The sequence below is a fragment of the Littorina saxatilis genome, linkage group LG8, assembly GCF_037325665.1.
Source record: "Littorina saxatilis isolate snail1 linkage group LG8, US_GU_Lsax_2.0, whole genome shotgun sequence".
NCBI lineage: Eukaryota > Metazoa > Mollusca > Gastropoda > Littorinimorpha > Littorinidae > Littorina > Littorina saxatilis.
In genome coordinates this window covers 72,475,648-72,489,020 of record NC_090252.1, presented here as the reverse complement: position 1 = coordinate 72,489,020, position 13,373 = coordinate 72,475,648, and the positions used below count along the sequence as shown (strand labels likewise).

The 13,373-nt window shown below is 41.7% G+C and overlaps 1 long non-coding RNA gene across 1 annotated transcript; it reads left to right on the top strand.

The window, feature by feature from the left end:
* Positions 1 to 538: 538 nt before the first annotated feature.
* LOC138974302 (uncharacterized) lies at positions 539 to 6,314 on the top strand. The gene is made up of 3 exons (XR_011458387.1): positions 539 to 720; positions 1,202 to 1,469; positions 5,339 to 6,314. It is a non-coding gene; the product is annotated as an uncharacterized lncRNA (long non-coding RNA).
* The last annotated feature ends 7,059 nt before the right edge of the window (positions 6,315 to 13,373 follow it).

The window sequence follows — 13,373 nt, the reverse complement described above, 5'->3', positions numbered from 1 at the left end:
AAATTTTTTGCACAAATGAGTCTTTTTATGTGTTTTTGCTTGATAATACGTACAAATATTGCACGAAAAAGTGCAAACATCCAGTAGAAATTTTTCGTGCCACCTCTCCCCTTAAATACACTCTTTTTTGTAACCAAACAGCGAAAACGAACGAAATCTAAACACACAAACACACGCGCGCACAAGGTTGAATTCAAGGCGCGAACGAACACGGAGGATTTTTGTAGGCCACGTCGTGGGAAAGTCCACCTAAATAGTTTCGCAGGGTAACTGGTTGTGATTGGATCGTTCATTTTCTCACAGTGATGTTAATGTTGTTGATGGTGCAGTTTTGGAAGACTATTTTCCTCATCTGGGGCACACTTTTGTCTGTTGGTTCGTGTATATCATCAAAGAAACAGTCGAGTGTTTCGTAATCCGAACCTGCCATCACCGTCGGTGCACATTGGACCTGTCTGACTGTCTGCGTGCGTGTCAGGGAAGAAGACGAAGCCTCAATACACCACTAAACAGTTCCGCGGCCATTGCGACAGTGCGCATGCGTAGCATTTTTTTCGAGTAAACAACGCGTCGTGCTAGCTTCTCAGCAACTTGAAACATGTGCGATTTGAGCGAGATTTCCATCCAGAAGGTGCGACTGTGGAGCACTGAAGCATCGAAAACCTTGTCGTGTGTACGGAAAACGAGTGTGGAAGGTGCACACGAGGAACTTGTAGCTAGGTAAGTTTTATTTCTTTCGTTATTTACTCTTTGCAATGATGCGATGTGTTGTTCATTCCCATGACCGGTTTTCCGCCCTGTAAGTTGTAACACTAACAGTAACTTAGTAAGTGCTCTCTCTTCAGATACGCTTAACTTTTCAGTTGATCAAAAGTCAAAAACTTGAATAAGTGCCGTTGATCTGTCCACGGAATCTAACTTACTATGAAGCATAACTATATTCCGATTCGTGATGCATAGGCTATATGTTGCGATAGTGTGGTTTTCCATTTTCAATCTGACGTGTGGGTAAGATAAGAAACAACAAACATGCATAGCCTACTGAGTTGCCACTGCCAGTTTGTATAGCTGCTAAGCTTACCTCAGGCTGAGTCAGTGAGTATTTTGTACGTTTACATACAAAATGGTGATGAGGGGGAAAAAGAATGCCTTCCACAGGTGCGAAAAACTGTGATTTGATCTCAAGGCCTTTTTGTTTTAGAGCTTTTCCTGCTTTGGAACTTGGGAGATGGGATTCCTGTCGACCGTGAAGCAGAAAATGCAGAGAGGGTGCTTCTTCGGGAGTACAAGCAGAAGTTGTATGTGAAAGGGGTGCTTTATCCTGATCCATTCATCATCACAACTGGATTGAAAGGCAGCAAGATGGGCGATTCCTGTGGCCAAGCGTCTTCATCGCCGGCTGCCTGTGAGTGTGAGCTCGACCTCATGCATCGCCTCGTCAACGAGTTTTAAGGAGGAAAGGCTTACAGGTAGGAAACCTCTCTACTTTTTTTAAATAAGTCATATTTGCACTTTACTTTTGAAATAGAGAACGGTTCAAGTTGAATAGGGCCTTTTACACCTGGGCTATTCTAGGCGACCTTGACCTTGGCCCGCTGTGCCTCGGGCAAAGTCAGCTACTTTTGCGCGTTGTTTGAATGGTGGAGCTGTACGATGGTGCACAAACATTGCTGTTATGGCGTGTGTGGAAGTGATTTAAGACACCGTGAGAGATCACACATGGTCGGTGTTGGATGGGTACCGTTTTCCAAACCCTCTAGAGATTTAGAAAAGTGCCGAAAATGGATTAAACTATGTGGAAGAACGATCGAGAGGTTCAACATCGAAAAAGTCAACAAAGACACCTACATTTGCACAAAACACTTCGTCGGGGGGCACTTGAAAATGACATGCTGTTTTTCTTCATAAGTATAAATGGAACAAAAAAGATTGTACCATGCTTTGACTTTATGTGCTGAGAGAGGAAGAAATGGTTTTAATGTAGCTTTTTCATATCCCCATAAACCAAAGTGTGATACTGCAGCTAGTTAGCAAAACAATTTCATTGAAAAACTAGACAGCAAGTGACACATAGTCTACAAACCAATGAACACGAAGGCATTTAAGAAACAGGATCATTCTTTTAATCTTGTCTAAAATTTTGAACATGAATCTCACTGCAAAAACACAATCTAACAGAAGTGGCAGAAAAACAAAACTACTTCAGCATACAAATGGCCCAAAGAATATGGTCTGAAATCAGACAAAAAGCATGACAGCTCGGTGCTTGCAGTTGCATATGGCCCAAAGAATATGGTCTGAAATCAGACAAAAAGCATGACAGCTCGGTGCTTGCAGTTGCATACAACAAGAACACAAAAATGAAAAAAAATGGTCAAACTGAACTATGTGTCGTTCAAAGGAAAAATGGTTTGCCTCAAGGAAAAAGACTTGAGAGACATCACATAACTGTACAAGCTCACAAGAACTATTGGTTGTAATCATGAGTACGACTAGACTGAAATGATAAATAATGTGCATCACAGTACTATTCAAGCACTAAAAAGTGCCTCTCACTAGCTTGTCACCAAATAAACAAAGTAGGTTGTAACAAAATTGCAGATTAATAAAAAAAATAGTTCAATCAATAGTATATATATATATATGTGACTTGTCACACCTGACATTAAACTAGTGATTTCCATCACTATCCTTTTCAGGCATTAAAAATAGTTCAAAGCACCTAGCCCCACATAGAAGTAAGAGGCTCATTCACAAGCTAGTTAAAAGCTTTTCATTCTTTTGTTTTTCTCAAAAGAAAATTCATAGTATGACAACAGTATTCACAGCAGGCAGTTTTAAATCATGCAAGGGCATTCTCCAGGTGTGTTCACGAAATACATTGTAATTTTAAACAGAGACAATTTTCAGTTCACGCGTGAAGATGATTTTACTGACCAAGTTTCTCCCCATATATTTCATAACCCTGCAGGTGAAAATGGGAATACCAGCACAGAATGATTGTCAGTGAAAATTTAATACCAACACTTCAAACTACATCACTCATCATAAAACAGAAACTGTGACTCCAGAGTGGATTTAAATGAAAATCAAAAAGTGGAAAAACTCATACTCTGATAATTGACATTGTTGTCCAAGTGTTTCAAACTACATCACTCATCATAACTTGAACAGAAGCTGTGACTTGGATTTAAATGAAAATCAAAACGCGGAAAAACTCATACTCTGATAATTGTTGTCCAAGTGTTTCAAACTATATCACTCATCATAAAACAGAAGCTGTGACTTGGATTTAAATGAAAATCAAAACGCGGAAAAACTCATACTCTGATAATTGTTGTCCAAGTGTTTCAAACTACATCACTCATCATAAAACAGAAGCTGTGACTTGGATTTAAATGAAAATCAAAACGCGGAAAAACTCATACTCTGATAATTGTTGTCCAAGTGTTTCAAACTACATCACTCATCATAAAACAGAAGCTGTGACTTGGATTTAAATGAAAATCAAAACGCGGAAAAACTCATACTCTGATAATTGTTGTCCAAGTGTTTCAAACTACATCACTCATCATAAAACAGAAGCTGTGACTTGGATTTAAATGAAAATCAAAACGCGGAAAAACTCATACTCTGATAATTGTTGTCCAAGTGTTTCAAACTACATCACTCATCATAAAACAGAAGCTGTGACTTGGATTTAAATGAAAATCAAAACGCGGAAAAACTCATACTCTAATAATTGTTGTCTAAGTGTTTGTGTGGTTAAAAAAAAACAAATGTACCTGATCATGAATGAAATCAGAGCAACCCATATGTTCATTAACCATTCACTGCCACTGGTCCATACGCATACTCTTCAGTTTCAAAAAGGAGATGGGTATTGAAGAGGCAGTGCTACTGTTAGTGATTCAAAGTGCCATACATCCCATCCTAGTGCTGTGAAATGGGGGATATATTCAATATTTCATGGAAGCTAACTAATATTTGCATGTATGCATGCAAACATACTGTGACAGTACTAATACAGTAAAAGCATTATTGAGGGTGAACAGCCTTCTTTACTTGGTTTCAGTGAGGAGTAACAATACTAACAATAACAATATGAATAATAACATGTCTATGTTGTGAAATGTAAGTACTTGCCACCCCCCCCCCCCCCGGACACTGGCAAAATCCCAGCAGAATGTCCCCATCTTCGCTGACGATTATGCACAGTTTATATGAGGAAGTGTGCAGGTAGGTTGTCTGCCTCTGTCGGTTTTACCTCCGCGGTGTAGACGAAAAACTTTTCCACTTCTGCACATGTATGTATCTCAAGTTGAGCACATGGCCATAAAAAGGCGATATATCTTCAAAGGATTTGTAAGTTTTCGCCTTCTTCTGGTCGAAATCGTTCTTTTTCTCAATCAGATAGTTCAGGATGTCAACAACACCGATCCTGGGTGCGTTTGATGGGTCACTTTTTTCTTCGGATGTAAAAGGATCGCGTGGTGGAAATCCGATCTGTCGAAGTTTTTCGGAAAGTTTTTCTTGCACGTCCTGTCTTGTAAAATCCGGATCGATCGGTAGTTCCAACTGCTGTGCAGTTTTTACAAGTTGCAGCAGACCATCTCGTCTGTATCCAGTAACAGTATCGACAGCGAGTTTGCCCGTACCCAAGGGGAGTAACTCGAAATGACTCAGCGCGCGGTCAGCTGTAAAAGGCCCTATTGCAAGATGGCAGTGCAGCCTAACAACATTTTGGTTTCAGTGAACAGGGAATGTGTCAAAATCTGAAAAACCAGCATACTAGTATTAATACACACTAAAATTATGCCTGTCGCTGTCATATACATATAATTTTTGAAAAGTGCAGTGATACTGATAGTGATACAGTTAATCAGCAATGACTGAACCGACTTTCTAAATTCAGGGATGATCAAATCATCTGACTAATGGCCAGGGGCGAGTACAAAAAAACCGCTTGGCAACTCGCCTGGTTGGCTAGTGAAAATTCTGGTCAAATGCAACACTTCTGGTTGTATACTCTAGTTTCAAAACGTTATATAAACAATGCAGTTATAGCAACTGTGGTTTGTACCCGGCAAGCAATTCTTTTTGGTGGACTGGACTTTCTTGAAATGACTCACCTGTCTGGCAAGTTAAGATTTTGAGATCTGGCCATCCCTGCAACTGTCTTAATTTTGCAATGCTCTTCATGCAAGTTGCACTCAAATTTGTGAGCAATTTGTTATGTACAACTTGGTAAATTGTCAGAAATGATGCTTTAGTAAAAGTTGTTGTCTCCTTTCTCTTTCTCATATTGATTATTTTCTTTTTTTCTCCCTTTTGGCAGTGTTTTGACCATATGCAACAGGCTGCAAGTCATTTTGGAGGAGGAAGCCCCTGATTGCATCTTTGTCAAAACCAGAAAGAGACTTCTACCTGTCTCCAAGAGTCAGCCATCACAACCACCTGTTACCCAGAGCCAGCCATCACAACCTCCTGTTCCCAAAGTAATCCAATCCTGTTGCCCGTTTTGATACAGGCAGCAACAGGATGCACTTAGGAGGAGGAACTAGTAGAAGTAGGGAAAGCGGTATTAACAAAACAGCTTTTTCCTCTTAACTATGAAACCACACAGATAAACAAGGAGAGCAACCCTTCCACAAAGTAAACAATCCTGACGACTCTAATTTCAACAATTTGTCAACTCATGTAAAAGCTTTGCCAGATCCAGGCATTAAGCTCTACTCGTTACACATGTAATGGGCAGAGCAACATTGTTGAACAGCTGCTTCGTTTCTGTAAGTTTTCAGCCTGAAAGGTAGTAGGGTGGGTCGCATCTAAAATATAAATGTTTGTCTTGTCAAAACCTATGTAAATTTTCCTACATTTTAAGACTCCCTCTTTTTCTGTAGTGGATTTTTTTTTTATCAGATTATTGTTTGGAGTTCTGAAAAGGAAGGCTCCTGTGTACACCATTATAGATATGACTTTTACTGTACTACATGTGTGTTTTTGGTATATATATATATATACATATATATATAAAACTAGATATCTTTCTTCCCAATATGTTCATTGCCAAGTGGATGAAGTCATCAGATTTGATCTGCTGCTAGTGATAACGTTTATCAACATAAGTAAAGTTTTTTGAGCTGACTGTATTGTGTGCATTTTGTTTGCAAGTGCTGATATGTTTGACTTTGTGCTGTAATGCTTTGTCTTGTCTCTCATTCTCCCTTTCAAAGTACGAGAACTCAGATTTTGTTCTGACACACTCATTGCATCATACAAACATCAATAAAGACACACACAGAAAGTGAGCCAAACAAACATTTTTCCTCGGAACATGTTATGGTATGCACAGGGGACATGAAAATTATGGAGAGAAGACTGTGCGTAGGAAGAAGAGAGAAACATTCAAACAAATGAAAACAAACCAGTAAATTAGCTAGGCAGCTTACGTCGATTTTTTGACCGGATGGGGACAGATCTGACAAAAGTGTCAAACTTTGTGAGGCAATTCTGTAGACCCTACTTATTAATTTTTTGCTAGGCCCCATCAAATTTGGCCAATGCAGCCCAGTCGTGTGACGTCATCAATTTTTCTATAGCATTAATAGAGGAAAATACTGCATTTTCATGTCTAAGCAAGATGTTTTAAAAATGTAAAGGCAATATGATCAATGCAATGAATTAAATCAGAACAGGATACATTTCAAATAATGTTTTAATCAATAAACATTCATATTTTTGCGAGATATTTGTTTATGGTTTGACAAAACTCGAAAATAAGGCCAAAAAAATCATGTCGCGACATTGTACGTAACTTGCTTCCATAGTATCAATGAACATGACAATTAAACATTAATTTGTTTCAGAAATATTAGTGTTTATAACTGCTTATTCAGCCCCTTAAAGTTTTCAACATTTAGGAAAACGTCTTTAAAGCAATTCTGGCATGTACATCGGCAACCGCAGCTGGTACGAGTATGTGGATATCCATTGATCTATTTGTCACAGCTGCACTTGCACCATCTTGTGCATTGCCATCCAGCTTTCCTGCAACCACACGTGGTGCCACATCCTCTTGCACCCTTGCATGCACATTTGAATAGTTGGCTGCAAGCTTCAGATGCTATTGGCAGTGTCGTCCAAAAAGGGAGCCAAGCCTTGCTGTCCTTGTCCAGAGTCTTGCCCCATCCCTCTGGAGATGGTGCTTGCTGCTGGGCCTGGTCAGCAGTGGTCCAAATGCTTGCCTGGTAGACAGCACGGTTTGAATGCTGTAATAATGCTCCCTGTGTGGGAGGAAGGGCTTCCATCATCATCTTGTCTCTGTGGCAAAACAGCTCTCTGTGGGCCTCATCAACAGAGCTCAGCTGGCTGGTTTTGTCATACAGGACAACTGTGAAGCGTTCCAGCAATTTGTTCGACTGTCACGAATGGTGCCGCGCATACTGGCCACCATGATTGCCAAGCTGTTGAGTATGCCTATACTGAGAAGGACGATGGTGCCGATGTAGTAGTCATGTAGAAGGTAGCCCTATAATCGCAATCGCCGCTCTCAGATGTTCTCTTGACCCTTTAATTCCTGGGCCAGCCCCAGTGACAACAGTTGTTGGGACGCATGGTATAAATTCAACAACAACCGGACAGAGTATATGGGGGAATAAGCTGCGGCAATGACAAATAGCACGTACATACAGTCCCCCCTTAAGAAGCGAACAAGGAAATAACTTACCATGAAAGTCGCAAAAAGAACTCCGCAAGACTTGGAAAGACAAAGTCGTAGCTACCTATGGCCCAATTACGCTTTAACATATGTATGCCCGGCATTTTGAGGTCATTGGAACATCGGAAATCGGATCGGGTCTACTTTACTGAAGCCAGACAATGATCACGAGGAAGCAGACACAAAGATACTGCTGCATCTACAAAATGCACTGCAGACTGGGTCCTGTGCTTGCTTAGTTCGCACTGTGGACACTGACGTCATCGTCATCATCATTGGACATTTCCGCAAGCTTCAAGCAATGTGTCCAGCGGCAGAAATTTGGATTGCTTTCGGCACAGGAAAGAATTTCACGTACTTTCACATCAATGCCATTGCTCTAGCCCTTGAAGAGGAAAAGTCTACAGCCCTCCCCACTTTCCTCAGCTTCACCGGTTGCGACACGGTCTCTGCCTTGTTTGGCAAAGGAAAACTGTCTGCATGGGCTGCATGGAAATGTTATCCTGCAGTAACAGAGGCCTTTAGGTTCATTGCAAAGAATCCTTTCGTTGCCATGGAGTTGAACAGCCACCACTTCAAATTGCTGGAACGCTTCACAGTTGTCCTGTATGACAAAACCAGCCAGCTGAGCTCTGTTGATGAGGCCCGCAGAGAGCTGTTTTGCCACAGAGACAAGATGATGAGGAAAACCCTGCCTCCCACACAGGGAGCATTATTACAGCATTCAAACCGTGCTGTCTCCCAGGCAAGCATTTGGACCACTGCTGACCAGGCCCAGCAGCAAGCACCATCTCAAGAGGGATAGGGCTAGACTCTGGACAAGGACAGCAAGGCTTGGCTCCCTTTTTGGACGACACTGCCAATAGCATCTGAAGCTTGCAGCCAACTATTCAAATGTGCATGCAAGGGTGCAAGAGGATGTGGCACCACGTGTGGTTGCAGGAAAGCTGGATGGCAATGCACAAGATGGTGCAAGTGCAGCTGTGACAAATAGGTCAATGGACATCCACATACTCGTACCAGCTGCGGTTGCCGATGTACATGCCAGAATTGCTTTAAAGACGTTTTCCTAAATGTTGAAAACTTTAAGGGGCTGAATAAGCAGTTATAAACACTAATATTTCTGAAACAAATTAATGTTTAATTGTCATGTTCACTGATACTATGGAAGCAAGTTACGTACAATGTCGCGACATGATTTTTTTGGCCTTATTTTCGAGTTTTGTCAAACCATAAACAAATATCTCGCAAAAATATGAATGTTTATTGATTAAAAAATGATTTGAAATGTATCCTTTTCTGAATGTATTCATTGAATTGATCATATTGCCTTTAAATGTGTAAAACATCTTGCTTAGACATGTATAATTATGCAGTATTTTCCTCTATAAATGCTATGGAAAAATTGATGACGTCACATGACTGGGCTCCATTGGCCAAATTTGATGGGGCCTAGCAAAAAATTGATAAGTAGGGTCTACAGAATTGCCTCACAAAGTTTGACACTTTTGTCAAGTCGGTCCCCATCATATCGCTAAGCTGCCTGGCTATGTGTGGTGAGCGCGCTGACGCTTCGATGACCGGTCACAGCCATGATTTCTGCAGGCGTGAAGCTGGATTGATGCAGGACAGAAGTGGCACTTGTGGCCCGGATCGAGTGATTTGTGTAAACTTGACTCAGACAGCAGGATTTGCTCAGACGGGGGAGGAACTGGGACATTGAGTTTACACCGATTGGTTTCTTCGCATACCAAACCGGCGAATCTGTAGAAGAAGTGTCCAGAGGATACACCCAAAGACGGTCGCAGTCGGGGTTGAGGTGGCTGATATACTGCCTGAAAGACTCCACGGGGCACGAATCTGCCAGAGACGCTGGCATGAATCCGGTGACGAATGCCGTGTCGTGTTGATGATTTTTGGTAAGTTCGTCGGAGTTTTTGCACACATACTCTCTGTTTGTTGTTGCGTCTGTTTTGATTCGGAACGTGGTTTTGGTCATGGAATGCACATGGGTGCAACTCTGCCGGCTACACGCCGGCAGCCGGTTTTTGGTTTCATCGGCTGGCCGGCAGTGCCGGTTTTTGAAAAGTTGACGAGCATAATAAAAAAAAACGCGTTAAAATCGGTCAATTTTAGGATGAATAGTATGGTTTACTTTGTATGTTTTTGTTCCAGGAGAGTTATTTTTGGCATTTTAAATACTAAAAAAGCTTCAGCTTCTGGGGGTCGAAGCCCCCCAGACACCCCCAACGGCCCCTGGACCCCAACTTTTACAGGTTTTTGGAATTTTCCAGGTTGCACCCATGAATGCATGTTTTCTGCACCCCTTCTTGAAAAGTAATACCGCACGTCGAACTGTACCTTGTTCGCTAGCCCCGTTGGTGTCGCCGTGTTCATGTAGCTACATGCTGTGGTACAGCTTTTGCCTGTCGGCTTCGGCCATGGGTTCGTAGTGGGTGATGTTCCCTTTGCCTTGTTGCTTGCATGAGTTCTTTGACAGCAGCCTTGAACATTTCGTTAGCGACGGAAAAAACAGAATCTTGAACAATATCGAAGTCGTTGTTGTGCGGTGGTGACTTCAGGTTACGATTCAGACCGTACCGGATCCCTTCCAGTGTTTTTCGTTTATATACAAGTCGCCACTTTCAGATCTAGCTTCCATAGAAACAGTCAAGAGTAGACTACTGTTCAGTTCATTTTTCGACATTGTTTCAAAATCCTCACCTTTTCCCTTTTCGTTTAGATAATGGCGAAAGATCCGCACGGAACTGTCTGTGCACCTTTTTGTTGTCACTGGTGTTAGGTTCGATCTTTTCTTGGCAATTTCGTCCTCTGTATAGGTAGCAAAGCGTTTCGCCATTTTCGGTTTTTGTTGCAGACGACGATAGTGAAAGTAGTACCTATTGTTTTGTTTTGACCTTTTGTATTCAGGGTTCTTAATTGAAGCTTGAAAGCGAGCTTGTCGTGTAAGTGGAAAGTTGACGAAGCTTTTGAAAACAGAAATTGAATGAAGAAGAAAATGTGGCTTTCAGTATAATATACAGGAGAACGGGGTTGGTGTTATTCTTTTCCCGTCAAACACGAAGTACACAGATAAAACGTGGTTGACTGACCAAGGCCTGTTGGCACACTATTCAGAATGCACAACAAAATGTAACAACACTTTGATACCCATTTTTCTACGTTCGTGATCACTTGAAATGAATACTGAAAACATAAGTGTTTAAGGTAGTGACTGAATGTATATAAAGGTAAACATGTTCAGAAATAAATGCATAATCAAAATAATTGATTTCGGCAGCAAAGCGTGTAACATACATTATTCCCCCCTCTGCTTCTTTACCTCTGTAAACTTGTAGAGCTAGTTATTTTTCGATAATGACCCAGCAACCAAACAAATAACGAGCCAGCAACAGCCTGAATCCTCGATAGTGCAATGGGTTGAGAAGCTGTTCTGTTTTGGTACTACTTTTGCGACTGAAAAGTTCCGAACGCTCTATACGTACGAAATATACATCTCTGGAGCAAACAATACAAACATACCGCATTTAAATTAACAACCACAAGCCTGAACACATGAATCTCCATATAAAATCCATGAGTTAGGTTGTTTTCTGAATCTAGATCTGCCGTGCACAAACCGTTCATCACAAGCAAATTCCCAAGGCAAGTAACTCATACTCTAGCCGACAAGAGTAGTTCCCCTTCTTTTAACGCAGTTTCTTCGACAACACTGACTGCAATCCGACGGTCAGTTTTCAACAATATTTCATTTTATAAACAGATCACACGCAACCCAATGCACACATCTCATCAATTTAAACAACATAAAGCGGTTTCATACACTATTTTCCCCAGAAAACTGAACTTCATACAGTAATTAACGTTGGAACACGGGTGCAAAAGTTCGTCTGCTAGTCCCATTTGACGAAAGAACATTATCCTAAGCGATACTAAAACAAACAGAACACACAATATCTTCCTTTACCGCCACAGCAGAATAACAGCATATCTGTGTACTTGATTTTAGTCTAAAACAGGGAAACTGACAAGAAGTGTTACTAGAATGGAATGATTTGCACGGAACTATACAACCGCGCATTAATCGATCGCCTGCGCAGGTTGACTGGTTGAGTGATTCGGATTCGATCAAACTTTCGCACAAAAACTCCTGTTTTCTTTGAATAACTGAAGAAAGGAGGAATAAAGAGGTTACACACCTCGTCTCAGTGATTATTAAAAATAATGGTCTCAGTTCGCGGTCATGAAAAAGCTCGCTGAAGCTCGCATTTTTCATGATCCGCCAACTTCGACCATTATTTTTAATAATCACTGAGACTCGGCATGTAACCTCTACATCTTGCACACGTTTGCTTTAGTAGCACTGGCAAAGAAGGAATGCGTGTGACATAAGTATTTTTTATTATGTTTATTATGTTATTGTGAAGCGGAGTGGCGCAGTGGTTAGAGCGCTTGCCTCTCACGCTGGAGGTCGTGGTTCGTCCCCCACTCGGGGACAAATACAAATACCCGATTTTTCCGAGCGCTCTCCAGTTCACCCAGCTGGAAATGGGTACCTGACCCTATTCAGGGCCGGGGAAGGCAAAGGCAGCGAGGGAGAGGAGATGGGCACCGCCCTCATAAAAAGCTGGCCCCCAGAAAAGTGGAGATCTCTAACATCTCTCTCCCCTACGACCAGATGGTTATGGGAATACCTTTACCTTTACCTTATGTATATGATCCATACTGTAAACAAGGTGGTAGACAACGCTTAGTGTTTTGCTGTTGTTGCTCTTCACCATCCCTTCGTTTCTTTGTGTGCAGCTATAGATCGATGGAAGCTGCAGAAGTTTGAGGATGAGCAGGCCATGTATGCACTGAGTGAGACAGATATGCTTGGTAACACACAAGTAAGTGTGTGTGTATATGTGTTCGTGTGTGTGTGTGTGTATGTGTGTGTGTGTGTGTGTGTGTGTGTGTGTGTGTGTGTGTGTGTGTGTGTATGAATGGATTAATCTTCATAAAATGTAAAAGAAACACACAGAGAGAGTGTGCGTGTGTGTTTAATTGTAACAATGGTTTCCACAGGAAGCTTCATCTTTGACAACAGCGCCAACCCAAACTGCCGTTAAACCATCACCAGTCAATGCAGACACTCCTCCTGCCTGGGCGACTCAGCTGTTTGACTCCATGGACAAGATGGAGGCTTTACTGAGGACCCAGTACCGCCCATCACTCGTGCTGACAGCTCAGGGGAAGCCACCACGGGAGCTATATCAGAGACCAGCAGTTCAGTAGTCACCAAGAAGCTGCACACGTCAGTCCTCCAAACAGGTAGACACTCTGTGTTCCGTGGGGAATGTCAGTGAATTGTGCAATCTGTAATCCGACACAGATAGACTGCTAACGTTCCAAACTCACGAATCAGAAAACAAGATGGTATTTTTTGTGACCGCACTATTCGGCATAAAGATCAAAGAATGGACATAACGTCTCTCATGCCTTGTTTTACAGAGGACAGCTTCTGGCTAACAGTGTCCATGTCTGGTTGTACCACAGACACGCCTGCAACACTACTATTTTTGCCTGCTAATTTCAACAATAGTAGTTAGTACAATATATACTGACGTCCAAAAGAAACGCGAAAAACAGT